Below are 23,930 nucleotides of genomic sequence, written 5' to 3' on the forward strand. Positions count from 1 at the left end.
TCATGAAGCTACACCTGAAACATACCTTTTGTTTTGTGACTCAGAGACCAAGTTTGAGAAATATAGAACATAAAATGAAATTAGGTTGTGTATTTAAAAATCATACAGTATAATTATTTATATTCATATCGCAAGAGAATACTATGTGGCAAGATATGTAACATCAAGACAATTGTGAAATTAATTTGATTATTTCTGAGTAAAATAATATTTTTAAACTTCAGAAATGCATTCCAGAAAAATACAATAAATATTTCCTGACCCTTCTTCTGTCAGTAATCAAAATGAATTTGAACTGGGATGACATGTTCACATTCAGTTATTCACTTCCTGACCTTACAAACTTGGCTTAATAGAGTTTCTTTTTGGTCACACTAGTTCCCAGAACTATGAAACTATCAAATTTATACTTGAAAAGCCAATTTGTATATTGTATGGTGTTGGGTTACAGTCCTTCCGAAATCTCTAAAATCTCATTCTTGGTTTCACCCAACTTTCTTGTGAAGAGTGAGTATTCATGCTAACTTTAATAACCCTCATTTGTTTTTCTGGATAATGTATGATTTAATCTTCATGCTTTGCAGAACTTTTCCTTTTTCAAGATCAGACTTGCTCGATGCCATTCCTTCCTTCCATTGTTTTATTTGTGAGGAAATTACCCCTTTCAAGGGCAAAGGAGTTGATAAAAGATAACTCCCAGAAAAGTTTGTATTAGGTTGTTTACCAAAAGAGGATATGAGAGGAGTCTACATCCACAGTAAGCCTTAAGAAACTGAGAAGAGAAAGGAAGGAAAGGGAAATCTAACAAGCTAAGAAACAAAGACTTGGAATTTGACATTAAAAATACATACCTTATCTATCCATTCCTGACATATTCATCATAATTTCTATCAAACCTCATGATCCATAGAATTTCGTATGAATTCAAAATATTATTAATTTTGACTTCCATTGAAAATAAATTTTGTCAACCACCTTCTTATTAAAATGTTTTAGAACTAAACCCATAACAATTACATCTACAAAAATGTCATTAGATTTTCTAAAAGAACACCAATCTACTTAGAAGTATGAGCTCAACTTTTTAATGCATGTGTTTACATAGTTGCTTTTTTTTCCCCTACAGGCAGCATGATGTACTGGAAAGAATATGAGATTCTGGGATTAGGAGAACTGGGCATGAGTCCCAGACTCTGCACTACCAGCTGTATGACCTTGGGGAAGTCACTTCATCCATCTGAGTCTTGTTTTTCTTGCCTGTCAAATGAAAAATAAAAGACCCCAAACTTTCAGGTTGAGTATGTAGATCAAATGAGTAATATATGTGAAAAGGCTTTGTTAGTTGTAAACCATCATACAAATGATACTTACTTTTATTTCAGATGAACTCAAATATTGCTCTAAATTGGTAAGACACAAACAAAACAAATGACTGTGAATGTCCATAGTAGCCTTGGTTCTATCTAAAAAAATTTTCTTTAGAAAACTAGGCTTTTAATTAGCAAATTTTCAATGGCTCTAGACTCTTTCAAAAAAGAGTCATTATGTATTTGAATCATTCAATTAGGAAAAAAAATATAATCCTCCTTTAAGAGAACCTTCTTGACACTGAATCATTTACTCTAAGCTCAAGTTTGATCTTATCCTGACATTCTCCAAGCTTGTCCTTTGGAGAAGCCCCTTTAAGCTGTGGATTGTATAAGTGAGGAAGATGTATAAATGAGAGCACATGTACACAGGGAAAACTTACTCATGAGACAGTGGGCACAGTGCCAAGGATCCACTCTACTTTTAGGGGTCCACAAAAATGGTTTACTTTATTTTGTAACTGGAAGAAAGAAATGAACTTTTAGGTCAAATAAATGTTTTAGTGTATAATATTAATACCTTCATCTTTATGCCAATGAGTCATAAATATAATTTTTGAAGTTTAACTATTTATTTTGAGAGAGAGAGAGAAAGCACTAACTGGGGAGGGGCAGGGAGAGAGAGAGAATCCCAAGCAGGCTCTGCACTGTCAGTGTGGAGCCTAATGCAGGGCTCAAACTTATGAACGGTGAGATCATGATCTGAGCCGAAATCAAGAGTCTGACAAACTGACTGAGACACCCAGGCACCCCCATAAATAAAATTTTTGTATTCATTGTAGCTCTGGGTAACTTAAGATGAATTCTTTGGGGAATCCAGTTATCTACTGTTCAAGGCACACCAGGACACTGTTCCAACAGAGGTGATGTTGCCAGGAATCACAGATGTGGAGTGATTAGTTCTAATCTGCAAAATAGGGAAGGCTTTGCAGAGTTGATATTTAAATCAGTATTTTGGGGGATAAATATGCTTTCTATAGGTGAATGTGGAAAGGGCATTTCTGAGAGAAAAAGCAGCATGAACCAAAGGATGAGGCTGTGGAGAGAGAGCAATGGAACTTGGCATTAGTCAATAACTGACAATGGCCTATTCAATATAAAGTCATGAGGGGAAAGTCCACTACTTACATGGCTGAACCTTACTGAGCCAGTGTTTGTCCATTATTTTGCATTGAAATATTTTACAGCCAAACTCAAAAAATTACATGAACACCAAATGAGTAAGCAGTTGGTTGTTCAAAGAGCTAGTGAGCTTAGATAGAATTAATAAGGATATTGTGTCAATAATAAGGCAAAGTATCTTATGTAATAGTTGTTCTCTGACTGCAAGCAATAAAAATGTTTTCTGCTAATTCAGACAGAAAAGAAACAAAAGGAGGAAAGAAAAATGGAAGCCAGCCCTGCTAACAAAAATGATATTCTTTTCAAAGTCAGAGTGTTTTTCTTCTTCCCCACAGCTGAACCATGTAATAATCTCCACCTAGAAGTTCAGTTTAACCCGAGACCATTGGACCAATTCCATCCTTTGTCAGGACCTCTAGGTCAATACTCAGGTTATCCAGTACCAAATATGCAAACATCTGATTCGTCCTCAGTCTTTCTAGCAACCTTGTACCTTGCTACAAGACTGATAAGGATTATGTGGGTGAATTCTGGAAATTGTCCTCTCTCCTTTTACATTATAGCCTCTTTCCTGTTATCAATCTCTCTGTTCCTCATCAACCATGTCTCTGCTCCTTATCTCCAAAGACCTATGAGCAGAGCTGACATTCATGCTCTACACTGTGCATTGAAATGCTTATTTACACTGATATCTGTTCTGATGTATTGAGGCATCCTTTCGTTGGGCCATGGCATCTGTTTTGACTAGTTGGCATCTGTATATACCAGTGGTTAGATGTGTTCCATGTCATTCCTGCCCATAATCAACATTTAATGTGATATCTAAAATCATCATTGGAAAATCAGTATGAAGATAATAAATGTGGGTCTTTTGTATGGTAAAACATTAGTTCTCCTCTTACTTTAACAATCAGTCTGGAATTTTTTGTCCACTAGAAAACGTTATTTTCAGAATTGGACTCCTTCTATTATTTAATAGGTAACCATACACGATTCTAATCTGAACTGTTGACTGATGAGACTTTCAGTACATACATGCCAAATGTGCTCGGAGTCCAGATATTAGGGATGAAAGGACATATGGGTCACAGACTGTGTCTGCAAAGAACTCAATATGTGGGGCTTCTCTTCCAGATCTGCCACTTATTACTTTATTCAGAACCATTGAGTTTTAAATTTGTTAAATTTAAAATTATGGTAGATTACTTATTGGCTTTTTGAAATGTAGGTATTAATTAGATTTAGAAGTATATTTGAGGGTATCACAATAAGCTTGAAAGGTAATTGGGTAGACCCTCAGAAAAAACCATCCAAGTAATCTCCTCAATGCTTATCCATCCATCTATTCATCCATCCATCCATCCATCCATCCATCCATCCATCCATCCATCCATCCTTCTGATATCTTTTTGGATTCATTCATCTGCCAGGAAATGTGCTTGCAAATAGAAAGACTCCCAAGAAGCTTACAGATTGGTGTAAAAATAAACATACAAATAATTATAATGCCACTATGGAGATAAATTCACAGCTGGAGATGCTCAGACAAATTCCAGGGAGTATAGTGAAAACAGTCCTAGAATCTGGAGGATTGTAAATCTGGATTTGAATTCTGGCTCTACTCTTATTAAAGTTATGGCTTTGAGTGAATTATTTAAATCTCTATGTCTCAAGTCTCCTCATCTATTACATGTGCACAATGTCACTTACCTGATACATAATAGGTACTCATCGTGTTAGTTACCTTCTCTGTCTTGCCCCCTCTTTCATTCATCCAAACTTTGGCTTCCTTATCTCAAAAATAAAAGGCTTTAATTTGATATCTGAAATCTTTAAGAATCTAAAGTTCAGTGATTTAGGAATAATCCCCTCATCTTGGAAGAGATGCATTCATTACTTATGGTCAAATATACTTTTGTATTATAAACATAGTACAACTTTATGAAGAGCATTGATGAATCTCAAACACACCAGGCTCTTTCTCACCTTCAGGACTTGGCACATCCTGTTCCTCTTACTTGAAGATCTCTTTCCCAGTGCTTTCCCTATGCTTACCTGGCTAACTCCTGCTCATCCTCCAGTTTTCATACTATAAGTCACTTCCCCAAAGATAATTTCCATAGGTGATTTTCAGGGGCGGATCTGTGAATTCTCTTTGGACTCTACTCATCCTTTCAAAATAGCCACCATACTACAGCAATTAGGGATCTAAATGTAGATCTCTAATATAAGATCCACTTACATGCAAAAGACAAAATTAGAGATCTCTAATCTTCTAGTGTGTTTTCCTTTAAAAAGGAAGCGATAATGACTCTTGTTTCTATAGACCCTTCTGGGAATAAATTTATGGTTTATTGAAGAAAGAGGGCTTATTTATATTTCATCTTCTCAATACAAAACATGGATATAATTATTGATGGCTACCATGTACAAATCATTTATTACATGCAGGCGCTGTTCCAGGCACCATGTATGTATTATTTCATTTACTTATATCAACTTTAAGAAATAGGTTTATGGGTAAAACAGGTTTACAAATGAAGAAACAGCAACTTAAGGAGTTTAAATAAACTGTGTTTCCTAAATGTCAAGGTACCATAGGTCATAAAAATAAAATGAGGAAAAACAAAAACAAAAGAACACCCAAACCTCAAAACACTACAGCCAAAATGCTATTAATTTAACAGTAGCTTTTCAGGGAGAGAAGGAAACGTGCCTTACACAAATTCTAAGATGATCATCTTGTCATATACATTTAGATTGGGGAGTGGCAGAGGCTGGTTTGAACTCAGGAGTGTATGGTTTCAGAACTAATATATTTACCATTATCCTATGCCCTTCAGATTCAGGAAATCAGCCCTAAACTACCACAATACTTGTGAAAGGCTCATGAGATAAATAAAAAATTTATTGGAAATTGTGAAAATAAGTCAGGGGAAAATAGAAATGCAAAAACAAAACAAAACAAAACAACTACCTATTAAATTCAAACTCACCAATAATATTAAATTTACAAACTTTAAAATAAAAGTAGAAAATATAGAATATTTATTATGTACCAGTCACTTTATATTGATCTCATTTAACACTCATAGCAATTATAAAATAAACATTATTATGACCCATATTTAACAAATGTGAAACTTGGGCATAGAATCTGCCCAGTTTGTATACTAAAAAATTGTGGAGTTTGTGTTAGATTATCCCGGAAATTGTGAAATTGGTAGGAGAGTCTACAATTTCCTGGATCACAGGGATGCAACAGTGTATTCTGAATAATTGAATAAAATTAGTCAAGGGAAATATTTGTTGTTGGAACAGGTTTTAACATGGGGGTACCTGGTTTGTTCTGTAAGTGAGATCCTTTTTCAACTATTTCTGCTGGATCTTAATTTTTTCAGTTTCAGGTTTGACAGTCATGGTAATTTTAGGAACATGTCCACACAAGAGGCTGAAAGTAACTGTGCATTGTAATCTTTGGTTACTTGTCTTCATGTACCTAGATTGAAAGCTCCTTATGGTCAGGTGCTATGGTTTTTGTATCAGTGGCTGGCACAACCAAGGGGCTCAATAACAACTTGTTGAATGAATGAAGCATGAAGAAATTGAGCACTAGCAATTTTAGATTGAAACCAAGAAAAGGTGTATCATGAAAAATGTGTTTTTTCATTCTACCACAGCCAGCCTCTTCAGGGCCTTTTATAAATTAGAAAAAGTGCTCTCCCGGGGTGTATAAATTAGGACTTAGGACAAGGAACCCACTGGGTAGATGTGCTCTCTCTGACTTGACCTAGCCCTGCAAAGAGATTCTTCCAGAGAGCAGTGGAGTCCAACTAGGCAAACAGCTTAGATTTCCAAGCCCACTTGCTCCCTTAGTCAGGGTTTACCTCACCATTCCCTTGATTTGGGGGGTGTGGTGGGGGTAGGGCAAGTGTCTTTTTGTCTTTCTTAATCAAGAAAACACTAGTCTGCCTAGTTTGAAAAGATGTAAAATGATTGCATTCTATTGATTTATGCCTTATTAAATCTCCATGTCAGTCTTTATTATTCAAAGAAAGTGCATTAGCTAGATTAGTTCCTTCTCTCCTTATACTATAATCTAGAAACAATTTTTATAGGATATTTTCAGATTTTGGAAACCGATAATATTGAGCCCTGAAACTGTGTATTTTAGTATTGGAACATTTTTTGAATTTTCTATTGATTTGCTTGTAACATTTTTCATATTTTGTTTTAGGTGAGCCACTAGAAAAAAATAGCTAAAACCAGTGTCTAAAAACATGAAATTATTTTTTCTCTTTCTGATGTGTACACACACACACACACACACACACACACACACACACACACAGCTTTTTTCTGTGCTAAGTGGGAATTTAGGGGCAACCTGATTCATAGCAAGAGACACAGGAATTCTGTTGGGATCAGTGGCTCTCTGAACAGCTCTGATTAATTGCAAATGATCGTTGTAGTAATAGTTTCTTAAGAGGAGTTTATTAAAACTTAAATCTTTTTTTTTTTTTAATTTTTTTTTTCAACGTTTATTTATTTTTGGGACAGAGAGAGACAGAGCATGAACGGGGGAGGGACAGAGAGAGAGGGAGACACAGAATCGGAAACAGGCTCCAGGCTCTGAGCCATCAGCCCAGAGCCTGACGCAGGGCTCGAACTCCCGGACCGCGAGATCGTGACCTGGCTGAAGTCGGACGCTTAACCGACTGCGCCACCCAGGCGCCCCAAAACTTAAATCTTAAAACTTCAATTCATGTCACTTAGGCACACACTTCAAAAATTAAGAAATTAAAGCCAACATTCCTTTCTTGACCAATGGAAAGGCCAATTAAAAACCCCTTTTGCTTTGATTATAGCTCTGATATAATTTGCCTTTTAAGAATGATATTTGTATTTATTTTTAATAAGGACCACAGAACTGTTTTCAATTTTGAACATATGGGGAGTAGAGAATGCTTCAATTCAGCTTGTGAATCCTCAGGTTAGAACAATGGTTTCCAGTCCCCTAATGCATTTAGAAATGTAGTCTCTGTGGATGGATCTCAGTATCTGTTGTAGCTCCCATTAATCCTCATCTTTCTGTTTTTTAAGTAGCCTCCATGCCCAACTTGGGGCTTGAACTCAGGACCCTGAGATTGAGAGTCACACGCTCTACTGACAGAGCCAGCCAGGCACCCCCTTCATCTTTTCTTTTATATTCAAGTTTGCCATTGTATTAAGCCGAAGCAACAAAGTGTAAGGAATTCTTATGATGGAGAAAAGAACCTATACCTTCAGTAGCTCTGAGGGAGACTGACTCTTTTGTGTGAGCAGTGTCCCTGAATAGGAGCAGGCTCTGCTGTCTCCATCAGTAAACAGGTGCGAGGACAGCTGTGTCAGGAGACCCCTTGTGAGCACTAGGGAAATACATAGCAAAGTGTTTGGAAGAAGGCTAAACTTAGTGGAGGACTGCTCATGCTTAGTAATATTTATTGACCCCTGCCTTATTAGAAACATTAATTTGTAGCACCTTTAAAATGATGTGGTTTCCTGATATCAAGACATTTTCTTTTCTGGTTCATATTGGTTTTACTATTGCCTTTACTGGTAAGTAGATAGAACCCTGGGTTGACCTCCAGGTGTAGCAAGAATAGAGAACAGAGGATTTGGGTCATCTGGAAAACAGTATTGAGCGTTTAAAGGGTAAGGGCTCAGTTAGTTAGGCATCCAACTCTTGATTTTGACTCAGGTCATGATCTCACAGATTATGATCTCACAGGTTTGTGAGTTCCAGCCTCACGTTGGGCTCTGCCTGCAGAGTTTGCTCAGGATTCTGTCTCCCTCTCTCTCTGCTCCTCCCCGACTCATGCGTGAGTGCACTCTCCCCCTCTCTCCCTCAAAAATAGGTACATACATTTTTTTTTTAAAAAGAAAGTATAAAGGGTAAGGGCTTTAGAAATGTGATTTTGAATCACAGCTTTGTATCTAACTGGATGAGCTTGGGCAAGTCCTTTAACCTCTCAAAGGCTTTGCTATCTTCTTTTGCAATAGCCCCTACCTCCAATGGTTATTGTAAGGATTAAGTTAGATAATTCATGTAAAGTATTTAGCACAGTGCCTGGCACATGCTTAGTGCTTGGTAAGTGACAGCTTTTTCTATTGTTGACATGTGATCCCGGAGAATCATTCTTTGTCTGAAATTCCCTTCATCTAGGTTGATTTATAAGTCCTAGGAATACCTCCAATAAAGTAAAACTTTGGAGATTTTTGCATTTGTGCAAAGCAGAATATATTGCCAGAATAATTGCCATCAAATTAGCCTTAATATACCCTAAATTATTTCTATATGTATATGTATATTACTATATGTATATTATATATAAAACTATATATATATAAACTTATATATATATAGTTTTATATATAATATACATATAGTAATATGTAAATATATAAAAAACTTATATATATATAAGACTATACGTATATTATATATAAAAATAATGATAATTCTTATAAAATGATATTAATGTTTTCTTTTTGTTCAATGCAAATTTTATCTGTCAGGAACTTTATATAGGTAATTTTAAGTACTTATAACAATGGCACAAATTAAAGCAAATCAAAACCACAATGAGATATTACCTTACACCTGTCAAAATGGCTAGAATCAAATAGACAAGAAATAACAAATGTTGGTGAAGATGTGAAGAAAAAGGAACCCTGTAGAAGTTGGTGGGAAAGCAAACTGGTGAAGCCACTGCAGAAAACAGTACAGATTCTTCAAAAGATTAAAAATAGAATTACCATATGATCCAGCAACTCCACTACTGGATATTTACCCAAAGAAACCAAAAATACTAATTAGAAAAAGATGTATGCATCCCTATATTTATTGCAGCATTATTTACAATAGCCAAGATATGGAAGCAATACAAGTGTTCATCAATTAATGAATGGATAAAGATGTGTGGTGTATATACATGATGGAATATTACTCATCCATAAAAAAGAATGAGATCTTGCCATTTGCAACAATATGGATGGACCTAGAGGGTATAATGCTAAGTGAAGTAAGTCAGAGAAAGACAAATACCATATGCTTTCACTCGTAGGTGGAATTTAAGAAACAAAACAAAGAAAAAAGGCAAATGAAAAAACAGACCCTTAAATACAGAGAACAAACTGGTGGTTACCAGCGAGGAGGTAGTTGGGGGTATGAGTGAAATAGATAAAAGGGATTAAGAGTACACTTAGTCATGATGAACGCAGAGTAATGTATAGAGTTGTTGAATCAATGCATTGTGCAACTGAAACCCCCATATAACACTGAATATCAATTATACCTCAATAGAAAATAAAAATATATATATAATTTTAAGTACTTAAAACAATTAAGTATCATTTTTCATGTTTTATAGATAAAGCAAAATCTCAGAGTGATTAAGGAACATCTCAAAGACTGCACAACTAGTAAACAGAAGATCTGGGATTCAGAACCAGGTTGTTTTGCTTCAGAGCCTTTGTTCTTTCTGATATACCTGCTGATGTTCAGCGGCCATGCCAAGTGGTCTATTAAATTTATCCTTCTAGTTCAATGCAGTGAAAATCAGCAGGTGGTTTTATCTCCTTAGGGAATATCAAATTTTTTGCTGCCAAATTCACAACCTCTGAGAGAACCCTGCATTCTCTTCTTTGCTAGAATCCAGAATCCCTTTAGTTGATTAAATTATTTCCATTGATGTGGATTTCAATTCAATCTAATAACAACAAGGCACTGTCTTGACAAAGGATGTGCTGTTGTTAGGGGTTTTTCTGAGGCAATTCTTTCATAACTTTTTCAGTCAGATGAAGCCGAGAATAGCGTTATTAACATCTGTCCAGTCCATGGCAAAGAAAAGTTCTAATCTAGGGAATAGTTTTACCTCTAGTGGATCTTTTCATGAGATTTACAAAATGATTTATAAAAACAAATCAATACAGTTTTAGGAGAAAAAATCAGTGTTAGAAAGATCAAGGATGAATGAGACATAGACAGCTAGGAGGGAGAGACACGGCTATCACCTAAAAGTAAGGTTAAGGGTACCAGGAGAGAGAAGTGTGCACAGTTCAAATCATTGAACTGAATACTGAATGTTGGGTGTGTGCTTCCAAATGATGGAGAGGAATGGAGTGTGCAGAGAAGCTAAAACTCATATGACAAAGTAAAGTGTCACACAACTTGGAGATAGACCAGTAGAAATTGTCCAAGAGGAACACAAAACAGAAAATAAGCAAAATGGTAGACCCATATCCAACCATATCAGCAATTACCTTAAAAATTAATAAACTAAACCTGCCTTGTGTAATATGACTGCCACTACCACATGAGGCTATTGAAATTTAAATTAATGAAAATGAAATATAATTAAAAATTCAGTTTCTTAGTTACACCAGTCATATTTCAAGTGCTTAGTAGCCATGTGTGGCTATCATATTGGATTGTGCTGATGTGGAACATTTCCATCATCACAGAAAGTTCTACTAGACAATAATGGACACAGAGAAGGTCAAATGGATTAAAAAGAAAAGCCAGATCCAATTGTGTATTGTCTACAAGAGATCCACTTTGAGTATAAGGATATAGAAAGATATACATACAAGTGTCATATAAAAGAGACTACAGGACAAAGAGTATTATTAGAGATAAATAGGAATACTTCATAATTAGAAAAAATTCAATTCAACAAGAAACCCTAACAATTATAGATATTTATATGCCTGTATAGTTTTTTCCCCTGACACCAACTAATTCTCCAATACTCTGACACCAAGTAGGTGTCCTACAGTTCAATTCGACTGAATTCTGAGACTACCTGGACTTAGTGCAGACCCCACAAATTAAGGTCTGAGTCCCACAGTTTGCACTCACTTCAGACACCTGCCACAAATGGGGTCCCCAGGAGACCTACAGAAGCTGCCATACCGACCACAGGATCTGGGGTTCGCACAGCCTTCCCTCAGATTCAGTAATTCACTCAAATGAATCCCTGTACTCAGGAAAGCAGTTTACAATTAAGGGTTCATTACATAGGATACAACTCTAGCACAGACAAATGGAAGCAATGTCTAGGGCAAGGTCTAGGGGGAAGGTATGCAAAACTTACATGCCTCTCTGGGCACACCACCCTCCTAGCGCCCTGATGAAGTCACCAACCTAGAAGTTCCCCAAACCCAGTCTTTTAGAGTTTTTAAATGACAATTTTATTATGTAAGCATTATTGATTAAATCATTGGCCATTGGTGATCAGTCTCAATCTCCAGGTTCCCTGTCTGTCTCTAATCACTTGGGTGGCTTTTCTGGTGACCACCCCCAATCCCAAAGCTATCTAGGTCCCTCTCACGGGTAATCTCATAAGCATAAACAAGATAGGGAATTCCAGAGGTTTTAGGAGTTCTGTGCCAGGAACCAAAGACAAAGCCCAAATATTTATATTCCACAATGACTCATTATAGAGCCTCCAAACACATGAAGCAAAATCAATAGAATCAAAGGGAGAAGTAGACAATTCCACAATCAGATCTGGAGATTTCAGTACTTCTGTCTCACTAATTGAGAAAGCAACTTGACAAAGGACTCAGTAAGAACATAGATGATGTGAACAATCAGAATGTAACTGATATTTATAGAACCCTATACCCAGCAGCTGCAAAGTATGTATTCTTTAAAAATGTACATGATGATAATGCTAGGCTATAAAACAAGCCTCAATAAATCTGAGAGGATTAAAACCATACAAAGTAAATTTTCTAAACCTAACAAACTGGAAATAAAAAACCTCAAATTTTGGAAACTGAACAACTTTTAGTAATCTGTGGATCAAAGAAAGAATAAGATAAATGGGAAAATATTTCAAACTAAATGATAACAAAATGACAACATATCACAATTTGTGGGATGTAGCACAAGCAGCACTTAGAAATTTAATCCTTAAAATGCTTATTTAAGGAAAGTAGAAAGGTCTAAAATCAATGATCTAAGGTTCCATCTTAAGAAAGTTGAAAATAAGGGGTGCCTGGGTGGCTTAGTCGGTTAAGTGACTGACTGTTGATTTTGGCTCAGGTCATGATCTCATGGTTCATGAGATCAAGTCCCACGTCGGGCTCTGTGCTGACAGCATGGAGCCTTCTTGGGATTGTCTGTCTCCCTCTCTTGCTGCCCCTCCCTTGCTCTCTCTCTCTCTCTCTCTTGCTCTCTCAAAATAAATAAACAAATAAATAGACAAAAAAAAAAAAAAAGAAGTTTGAAAACAAAAAGCAAAGGAAGGTTAAAATAGAGGGAAAGAATAATAAAGACTAGAAATCAGTGGAATTAAAGAAAAAAATAGAGAAATTTAGCAAAGCCATGACTCAGAGTGGAAGAAGCTGAGTGGTCTGGGGATGCCAATGGAAGGATGATTGGTCCAAGGGACAGAATGTCATCAGGTCTTTGTAAAAAAAACACCTGGTCACTGTTGTTCTACCATAGTGTTGTGAGGCATGTGTTATTTTTTAACAGCATTTTGAATTTTAAAATATGAGTATAATCTTATCTTGCTCAAAATAAAGGAAGTGTCTGCCACTTTTCTATGCCTCCAATTTCTTTCTTTGCCATTCAGCACTCTTGACAAGGCCTCTTTCAGATTTCTCACTATTGCCTCTGCTGGGTCACAGCAATATGCAAATTAATGTAGATTCCATTCAAGACAGGGAGCCCTCAGGGCTGGATTTGGTCTTATTACAGGGTCTCCAGGAGAGTACTGTCTAGAAGAGAGGGATACATATTCTCGTTTCCACTTAACATGCTGTTAAAACTTACAAATGCCATGTACATTTTTCATGGTATTTGCGAATTTACATTTGTAAGAGTGTAAGTTACAATTTGGTCTATGGAAAATGACAATTTGATCAATGAATGGTGTTAGTTTCTATTTGAATTTGGATTTTTTGTTTAGTTTCTTTTCTTAAGTGACATTCATAAGACTCAATAAAAGTTGAATACGTTATTTATGCATAAGCAATTGCATTTTATTATGTCATTTCACCATAACATTATTTTGCTTCATCATGTCCTCCCTCCCTCCCTCCTTTCTTTCCTCCCTCCTTCCTTTCCTTTCTTTCTTTCTTTCTTTCTTTCTTTCTTTCTTTCTTTCTTTCTTTCTTTCTTTCTTTCTTTCTTTCTTTCTTTCTTTCTTTCTTTCCTTTCTTTTTTTTTCTTTGCAAGTCAAAACAAACAAACACCCCCGCCCGAAGTGTTTAAAGGAGATTTGTGACCTCAACTAAAAACTAGAAAATATAGAACATTGTTATCCAGAAACTTGTGATATATATGGATTTGGCTATGCCACAGTACTGATATTATTCTCTGAAGCATAACTGCAGTCAGTAAAACAGCCTCACCTAAAATGATTTTTGTTCAATCCTCAAATACCGGCATTATTTAAGGGCTCCACTTTGTAGAGGTGGGATGGAGAGAGCTGAAAGAATATGTCTGACTCAGACAGATGTGGTTCAAATACTAGTATTTCTGTAATCTTGACTGTGTCCCTTGAGGGGTTTGAATGTCAATATTTTTAATGCCTACTCCACAAGGTTACAGTGTGCTTTAGAGGAAATAATGTATGTAAAGTGCTGGCACATAGAGACTGTCTGTGTTCTCCCCTCCTTGACCTGTAATACAATAAGCTGTGAGTGACTAGTAGTGTTTGCATATTCAGAGAGCTGGTGTGGCAGATGGGAGGGAGCAAGGCTTTTGAAGCATAGAACAAGACTTACTCTCTTTTGCCATTCATTGGCCATCTGACTTTAGGCTAATTATTTAACCTCTTGGAGTTTCTATTTCGCAATGTGTGAAAAAAGGAAAAGAAGATTGTATCTGTAGACATGTAATGATTAAATGAGTTATGTAAACATTTAGCACAGTGCATGGCATAATTAATGCTCAATTAAGAGTAGCTTCAGTTATATCACTTTTGTACTCTTAAGACTTTCTGTTATTAAGGTTTTCTTTCAAAGTGCCTTCTATTTTCACTGTATTCTAATTATCAAAACCCTCAGGGGGTGCCTGGCTGGCTTAGTCAGTAGAGCATATGACTCTTGATCTCCGGGTCATGAGTTCAAGCCCCACACTGGGTGTAGAGTTTACTTAAAAGAAAAAAAAAGAAAAGAAAAAACAACCTCAGGATTGCAGTCAGCAATGTTAGAGCTCAGATCAATTTCTGGTTCAAATAGTGTGTATTTAATTTTATCTCTGCCGCTGTTTATGAGGGCTAGAGAAGCCAATCTCACTGTCCCATATGCTGCAGAGCAAAAAGATGCTCCTGAGCTCAATGGAGCTTATTTTTCATAGCTCTAAGAATCTAATCTTTATGACTGATGACTGTTGTCTTAAGATACATAAAAGTCCCATCCAAGGTATTCATATCTCAGATTATTGATTTCTATTCAACTTGCCTACTTTTCAGTGCAACAGAGTATATGATCAGGGAGGTAAAGAGCAATATTTATTTGATTAAAATTTCTTCAGCTTGATCTGCTTGTTGCTAGTGGCAACCAACAAAAGAATAGATCTAAAATGACAGGTCACAACCACATTGATAACAGTCTGTATTTTTATCTTTCCCCAGTTGTGATTTTAAAATAGTCTTTCTAGTGCTTGCAGTCATAAAAATGATTACTATGTAACCACCTTAGATATATTGACAAACCTAAACAACCCTATTTCACTAACGAACCTCTTCCCAGGGCTTGGAGAGTCAGCCTCAGACCACATAGGCCATTGCTTTACTAATGGCTATAAGGAAGATGATACTGTTTATATTACAGGAATTATTACCCAAAGTGAATTTCCTATTAATTGGTATGTCTTGGATCAGCATAACATTATATGTTGCAGCAGTATTTACAAGTTTGTATCTTTTTGAAAACAGTATCACTTTCTAAAAACAAAACAAAACAACAAGAAAATCTGCATGCAATCTACTAAGCGTTTGGTGGTTCTGTTGTAGAATATACTGAAGTCTCCAAAGGAGACTAAAAATAATATCCTTGGGAGATATGTTCATAATCCAATGAAATTCAATTAGACTCCTTTCCAAGGACAAAAGAACATCTTTGCAAGCAGGGAAGTATTAACTTTACAAAAGCATGATGCACCTTTGAGTGCATTTGTTGGATCTTCCAAAATTGAACCTTGTATACAGGAAAAAAAACACTAGAGCAGTTTGCACTTCCTCCAATCATCCTGTTAATTTGCAAGCCAATGGAGATAATCTTGGAGCACAGGATTTGATCTCTGCATGCTATGATTCTCTCTGTCTGGCTCTTGGAGTGTCACATTCACGTAGACAGGACTTCCAGAGGAGTGGCCATTATCAAATTTACAATAAGACTTCAGGTGATTGGAAGCCTTTTGGGTGAAAATCTTGTGTGCTAAGTTGCATTTCTTGAGACCACAGAAAGGTCTCCATGCACTCCACATTAAAGGGCAGGATACCCTGAGGAGGAACATTTTAGGCTGTTAACAGTTACAGCACAGTGGGGGAGTTGGGGAGCAGAGCATTTCCAAACAGCTGGGAATTAACAGAGCCCTTACTCCTGAGGAGGGGCAACCTTTAGAATAAGATTTGACACAAGAAGTATAATGCAGGGAGAGCCTCTCTGAGCTGAGCAAGGCAAGAGGGCAGAAGACGCCAAGAAGTGGTGTGAGAGAATCAAAAACATTTTGTTCGCTTCATAAAATTTCCTTAGCCGGCACTCAAAATAATCCCAATTTTTAAAAATGTGCTTAGGGGCGCCTGGGTGGCGCAGTCGGTTGAGCGTCCAACTTCAGCCAGGTCACGATCTCGCGGTCCGTGAGTTCGAGCCCCGCGTCGGGCTCTGGGCTGATGGCTCAGAGCCTGGAGCCTGCTTCTGATTCTGTGTCTCCCTCTCTCTCTGACCCTCCCCCGTTCATGCTCTGTCTCTCTCTGTCCCAAAAATAAAATAAACGTTGAAAAAAAAAATTAAAAAAAAAATGTGCTTAAAAAAAGTTTGGTCTAGCCAAAGTCACGAGATACAAGTAACCGTCCCCCATTTGTCTTTCTTCTAAGTCTGTACAGTGTTGCAACACTGCTTATCTCCTTGCTTGAATTTGCCACAGGGAATGAAGATCTGACTTTCCTGGCTCTGAGCCCCAAGTTGGCTCTGAGTGAGTGTTGCTAGGGTGAAGGTTGGAGTACTGAAGAAGCGCTGACTAAGCTATTAATCTTAACTCTGCTTGCCTTCTCTGTGCTCAAATTGGAATGGACTGGAGCCCTCCTTGTCTCTAGGGCTCACCAGGGGGTACTATTTATTAGATCAGAAAACAGCTTTTGCCTCTGGGAGGAAGAATTTGGCCCAGCCCTGAGCAGCAGGCCTTCATGCACTCAATGAGCAGGTGTGTTTCCCTTGTGCTCTCCACTGCCCAGGCAGTGCCCTGTGCACATAATGAGACTCCTCTATCAAGGGCACATGAGAATATGCTCTCTAGCTTGGTTTTTCCCATCCATGATGTTCAAAAACATCCAATCATGTTTTTTATTCATTAATTTGAAGTTCTTTCCATTTTCTCTTTGTCCTTGGGAGACCCAAGCTCATTGTCTTGCCTGGATTTTCTCAACTTGTCTGCTTCATAACATTTCTCCTCTCACTAGCACATTTCTACAAAATGCCCCAAATTTTGAATTTTTGTGAAACCCTAGTGTTTTTTTGTGAACTTGCTGAAGTAGATCCTTCCTTCCTTCCTTCCTTCCTTCCTTCCTTCCTTCCTTCCTTCCTTCCTTCCTTCCTTCCTTCCTTCCATTCCACATTGTCTTCCTTCAGGTATGAATTGTGCGGTAATTCTTTCCATGTGAAAATTGCAATGTGATTATTGAATATTAGGACCAGAGTTCTGAGGCCTTAGTGACCTTGTATTAGGTTCTTGTTGCTGCTATAACCACAAATTTAGTGACTTAAAGCAATATAATTTTATTGTCTATATTTCTGGAGGTCAGAAGGCTGGAATGGCCTCATTGGGCTAAAATCAATGTGTCATCAGGGCTGTGTTCCTGTGTTCCTTTTAGAGACTCTAGGAGAGAACTGCTCCTTGTCTTTCCCCACGTCTACAGGCCACCTTACATTCCTTCAGTGGTAGCTTCTGTCAAAGCCAGCAGTGGCCAGTCAGGTCTTTCATGCTCTTTACTCTGACTTTATTTCCCTCATCAAAGGCCCTTCTCTGACTCTTTCACTCTTGCCTCCCTCTTTTCACTTAGAAGGACCTTGTGATTACATTGGGCCCACACAGATAGGCCAGGATGATCTCCCCAGCTCCAGATCCTTGATTTAATCCTGTCTTAGAAATCACTTTTGCCATGTGAAACAATATATTCCCACATTCCAGGGATTAAGATGTGAATATATTGGGTGGGGGTTGGGGGAATGTTATTCTGCTTATTATAGACCTACTGGGCTCTTAAAAAACCAGGTTGAAATGGTAGCTGCATCTAACCTAGACTCTGAATCTCCAAATCTTGGCCCAAATGCTTGCTTATCTCTGCCCTAAGTCCAGTAGAACAGTACCTAATGTAATATTTTCATAGAAGAGTATATTGCATTATAGACCAGAATGAATTCTTTATGTGTGCATGTAGGCAGGTAATATACATCTTAGCTAAAAATGAGCTAGACTCTGCAAAATGTCACCTTATATTTTGGAACTTTTACAAATAGTTTCACACACTGGCTCATTTTAGTAATGGCATATGAATACTGTTTTGTGTGCTATAATATTTCCCAACTTTTGTCCTTCTGTTTTTGTGCTTCATTTTCTTTTTTCCCCAAAAAAGATTAGAGGAAAGGTCTATTATATTTTCTTGGAAATATATATATTGGAAATATTTCTTGGAAATACAAAAGCATGGCCTGTAATGACAGCAATGATATAATTATCATTATTCTACTGAGGTGATTTATAAGATACAGTAAAGCGTCAATAAACATCATATAGTCTGCCAGTCCCTGTGTGTTCATAGAAATAAGATGTCACTCCTGTCCTTGAAGAATCCATAGTTTACTAGGAGAAAGAGATCATGCACAGAAGTGAGAATTAGCAGCCTGTGGGAGCAAGATTCGTACTAGAAAATTAAATAATGGTGATTCAAATTTTGTTAGTAGAGGACATTCAGACTTTAAACATTGCAAGCAAAGGTATTTCATTGGGAAATGGAGGTAAATGTCACTTCCTTAAGTTTGTATATGGAACAAAGGAGGTTAGCAATTACAATACACGTTGAAATAGTTGATTGGAGTTTGGGTTTTGTTAAGATATACAGTTTCTCCTTTTAATTTTATTTTATTGGAGAAATCAGGATAATATTTGTTATGCCCAGGATTCGTGATCCCCAAAGACCACCAGGGAGCCGAGTCCGACGCAAAAGCAAAAGAGACTTTATTCGAGCTAGCTCAAGCTCAATCCCCTACCTGCACCAACGCAGCGGTGAGATACTGGAGAGAGAGAGAGTTTCAAAGGGACAAAGGTTTTATTGGGGCCTAGGGGCAGTTGGTGAGGTAATGGCTGTGGCCTCAGCCGATTGGCTGGGGAAGGGTCGGAGTCCTGTTAGGCAGGTCGCCGGGTGTGTTTTGATCCGGAAGTTACTCAAGGGGAGGAGGTGTGGTCAAGGTGGAGGACAGAGAACAAGATGGAGTCCGCCGGCGTAGGTCCACCCTTTCATATTTACCTTGCAGATTTATTTTAGTAATGTTCACACACATATGTAAAGTTTCTGCTGCTCAATAAATGCTCAGGAAACTAACTAGGATGTATGTTCATCCAGGGAAATGTCTGAGGTTTTCCTTTGTTTCCCTTTAGTGTGGATATTCAAGAAATGTTGCCAAATAAGAAACTGCTTAGATGCTAACACAAGAGCACATGCTGAAACTGCCTTTTAAAATGCAAGCCAGCTGGCTGCTCTAGACCAACTCTTAGGAAGAAAGCCTTCTTCATCTAATTCATAAATGGGAAATGGGATTGCCAGGCCTCACTGGCTTGTTTATTTATTTATTTTTTGTTTGTTTAAAGTATGCATTGTTGGATAACTGTGACAACATTAAGAAGAGGGTGCACGAGTAAAGTAAGGAGTGACCTTCCATGAAGCAGTGTTATAACCATCTCCATGGAAAAGCGTAGAGATGATTCCATGCAGGAAGCATGGAATGGTGTGGCCTCTGGCAAGCACAGTTGATAAGCGGGAAGTGTGTCTGTGTATACCAACCTGGCAGGTGCGTGTGTGTGTCTTACACGAATATGTTCTATATATGGTTCTCTCTCTCTCCATATATGCAGGGGAGAGCATGAAACAATGTGGAAATGGGCAGCCGTAAGTTTGTTCTTTGCATTTATAGGATCTGATTCTGCTTTTATTTGTTTATTAATGTGTTTTTAATTTTTATCTTTGTTACTGTCTTTTGCTTTTAAATTTTATTTTTATTTTTAAAATTTTTAAATTTAAATCCGAGTTAGTTAACATATAGTGTAACAATGGTTTCAGAAGTAGAATTTACATATAACACCCAGTGCTCATCTCAGCAAGTGCCCTCCTTAATGCCCATCCCCCACCAACACCCCTCCAGCAACCCTCCATTTGTTCTCTACCTTTAAGAGTCTCTTATGGTTTGCCTCCTTCTCTGTTTTCTCTTAGTTTTGTTTCCCTTCCCCTATGTTCATCTGTTTTGTTTCTTAAATTCCACATATGATTGAAGTCATATGGTATTTGTCTTTGTCTGACTGACTAATTTCACTTAACATAATACACTCTAGTTCCAGCCATGTTGCTGCAAACAGCAAGATTTCATTCTTTTTGATCACCAAGTAATATATATATATATACACACACACACAAAAATAAGGGAAACAAAAATAAAAACAGGGTGGCAAACCATAAGAGACTCTTAAGTACAGAGAACAAACTGAGGGTTGCTTGAGGAGTGTTGGTTTATATATAAATATATATATATATATATATATATATACACACACACACATACATATATACACACACATATATACACATATAAATATATATATATATATATATATATATATATATATCTCACAAACACACACACACACACATACATATATACACACACATATATACACATATAAATATATCACATCTTCTTTATCCATTCATCAGTCTATAGACATTTGGACTCTTTCCATAACCTGGCTATTATTGATAGCGCTGCTATAAATATGTGTTTTGTTTTTTAGATTCCACCTAAGGGAAGTCATATGATATTTGTCTTTCTCAGGGGAGGAGGATAGGGGGAATGGGCAAAATGGGTGCAAACAAGTGGGCCTCCAGTTATGGAATAAATATGACATGGGAATAAAAGACACAGCACAGAGAATATAGTCAATGGTATTGTAATAGCATTGTATGGGTAGAGATGGTACCTACACTTGCGGTGAGCATGGCATAACACCTAGAGAAGTTGAATTGCTGTGCTGTACATCTGAAACTAACGTGACAACTGTGTCAACTATACGCAAATAAAAAAATTCAAAAATAGAAAAAAAGGAAAAGAAAACAACAAAAAATGTGAAAATAAGTGCTGATTTCTCCCTATCTATCTATGTATCTATGTGTCTATCTATGTATCAGCAGCATTTATTTTCATACTCTTTATGCTCTCCCCTGTGTTGCAGGCCTGGAAGCTCTGAGAACCCTGTTTTTGCGATGCCTCTGCTTTTGGTTTGCTGGGTACAATTTATGTTCTGTCAATGAAATGAGCTCATGCAAGATCCCAAAGGTAACATATAGGCTCAATGAAACCATGTATGAAAAAAAAGATCTTGTTTGCAATTATAGATAATAATTTTCCTGATCCTGAAGGTAACATATAGACTCAATGAAACCATATATGAAAAAAAGAATTTGTTTGCAATTATAGATAATAATTTTCCTAATTTATTGGTTTTTTAAGTTTAGAATTGTAAAGAGAGAACTTTCTCCTCCTTAAAGCAAGAAATCGCTGTTCAGCTTTCACTGCAATGATTGAATCCTTTATTCGACAAAAAGGGAAATGAATTTTTTTCCCTGTAGCTGACTTTTTATGTGACATTGTTTGAGAGACTGAGCACAAAATTTTTAAACAGATGACAAGGCTGTCACCTTTGAGTGGCACAAATTTAGTAGCAACAGTGGAGTTTTTATTATGATTTCTTTTTAATATGAAACCCCAAAGTTATTCCTCTATTCTTTCACGATGAAATCGCATTGAGTGGCAACCTTAAGACAGTGATTAGGAGGAAAGGCGAATGTGAGAAAGGCAGTATAATTTTCATCTAAGAAACAGCGCTAGATTTGTGGGAAGGTAATTGTATGTATTACTGAGCTGTGTGATGATCCTCCCATTTGAAAAGTTCATCTCCAAGAAGCATTCAATCAGGAGAGCTATCAACAGATCTGGCCTTTGATAAACACATCCATTTTAATAGCAGTCTCTGAGATGAAAGGTTTGGATTCTTTCAAGGAAACACAAATTCATGGTACTCCAGCTCTGCAGCCTGAAAATATGAAATTAAAACACTAGTATGCTGCCTTGAAAACCATCAAATTATGCTAGAATCTTACTTTTAGACACAAAAGGAAGACATTCGTAACACAGCATGTTACTAATTCGTCTCTCTTTATTCCTAAAATGACTTAAAGCAACTGGCAAGGATAGGAAAGTACTGCTTCTTGGCCTGATGTAAAATGAGGGATTGCCCAAGATAATCTGTAAGGTGTCTTCCATATTATACCTTTTATGAGAAATTTTGGGGAGTTTGTCTTTCAAAACTTCATTATAATAGACCATAAGGTGAAGTCTTCATGATAAACCTCCTTATGTGGTGGTTAAAATAGACCTAAATTCATCCTAGAATCTACCTAATATTTGGACTGTTGTGATTCTGAAGCTTACATGTATTCACAGAGTTGTAAATTTAACTCCTTGGAAAATTAGGAGACGAGGATTTATTCTCTGTTCTTGTTACTAACTTAGTGAATTTGGCCAATGCTTGCCACTTTTCAATGGCACAAATCTGGTAACAACAGGAGAGTGTTTTCTTACAATCTGTATATTACATAAGTTCTAAAACTGAGCTTCGTGATTTGGAAGGAAGGTAGTTAAGAGGACCATTTACTTTTCATCTACTGAAACAATGCTTAACTTTTGAAAGGTAATTGTAGTATCACTGAAAAAAGTGGAGTTTCTTCCCTGACTAAATGGACTTCTCTTAAAGAAAGAGTGTCAGTTTTATCTTGTTGGGAAATTTTTCTAGCCCATATTTTATGTGTTTTAAAAAAAGAGCTTAGGTGGCATAATTCACAATGGCCAAAAGGCAGAAGTAACGCAAATGTCCATCAACAGATGTATGAAGGAACAAATGTGATCTATACAAACGTGGAATATTATTCAGCCTTAAAAAGGAAAGAAACTCTGACACATTCTACAACATGGGTGAACCTTGAGGACATTATGCTAAGTGAAATAAGCCAGTCACAAAAGGACAGACATTGTATGATTTCACTTAGGCAAAGTACCTAGGATAGTCCGATTCATAGAGACAGAAAGTAGAATGGTGGTTGTCAAGGGCTGGAGGAGTGGCGATTGGGGAGCTGGTGTTTAATGAGTACAGAGTGTCAGTTTAGGAAGAGGAACAAGTTCTGCAGATGGATGGTGGTGAGGGTTACACAACAATGTGAACGTCCTGAAGCTATAGCACTGTAAACTTAAACGTGGTTAAAGTAGAAATTTTATGTTATGTCTCTTTTATCCAAGTCAAAAAATTGTTTAAGAAAAAAAAATTTGTTAATGACTTCAACTGCATTTTCATGTTTACCCCTTGTCCTAATTTAAGAGGGGCGTAAGTCCTGTTTCTCCAAAATTCTGTGTCTCTACTGCTTTAAGCGTGAATAAAATGTCGCCAATGGCTTTCTGCCTCATTTTAGGATGTCTCTTTTGGTAGCCATCAGCTCTGAGACAATCTTTGTGGCTCTGAATTCAGATAAAATTAGAATTATATTTAAGTTTCATCTTCCATGTGTTTTACAACTACAAATATGGACAGCAAATGAAGAAAAATAATGCTACCATATTGGAAAGTTGCCTTTTGGAAAATTATACATATGACAATTTATATAAAAGATGTGATATTACCATGTCTACTTAGTGAACACATTTTCAAATGGACATTTTGGCATCAAGTAAAAGATGCTTATAAAATATTTTCTTATTTTAACTGGGAACCCCAGTTATTGATGATATGCTTCTTGTTCCCCTATGAATATTTGACCAAATGTTAATGTTCTTTTACCTTTTTATGGTGCTTAAAGTAAGCTAATAATGCCTGAAAAGTTGTTTATTTTTCTATATATTTTGTTA

The 23,930-nt window shown here is 36.8% G+C and overlaps 1 protein-coding gene across 5 annotated transcripts in view; it reads left to right on the forward strand.

The window, feature by feature from the left end:
* Positions 1–23,930, forward strand: part of SCEL (sciellin) — a 322,010-nt gene that overhangs the window by 125,187 nt on the left and 172,893 nt on the right. For all 5 annotated transcript variants that reach the window (XM_045479726.1, XM_045479734.1, XM_045479724.1 and 2 more), the window contains 2 exons: positions 1,127–1,293; positions 21,208–21,311. The gene's annotated coding sequence lies outside the window, so the exon portion shown is untranslated. The remainder of the gene's footprint in view (positions 1–1,126; positions 1,294–21,207; positions 21,312–23,930) is intronic.

The sequence above is a fragment of the Leopardus geoffroyi genome, chromosome A1 (assembly GCF_018350155.1).
Source record: "Leopardus geoffroyi isolate Oge1 chromosome A1, O.geoffroyi_Oge1_pat1.0, whole genome shotgun sequence".
Classification (NCBI taxonomy): Eukaryota; Metazoa; Chordata; class Mammalia; order Carnivora; family Felidae; genus Leopardus; species Leopardus geoffroyi.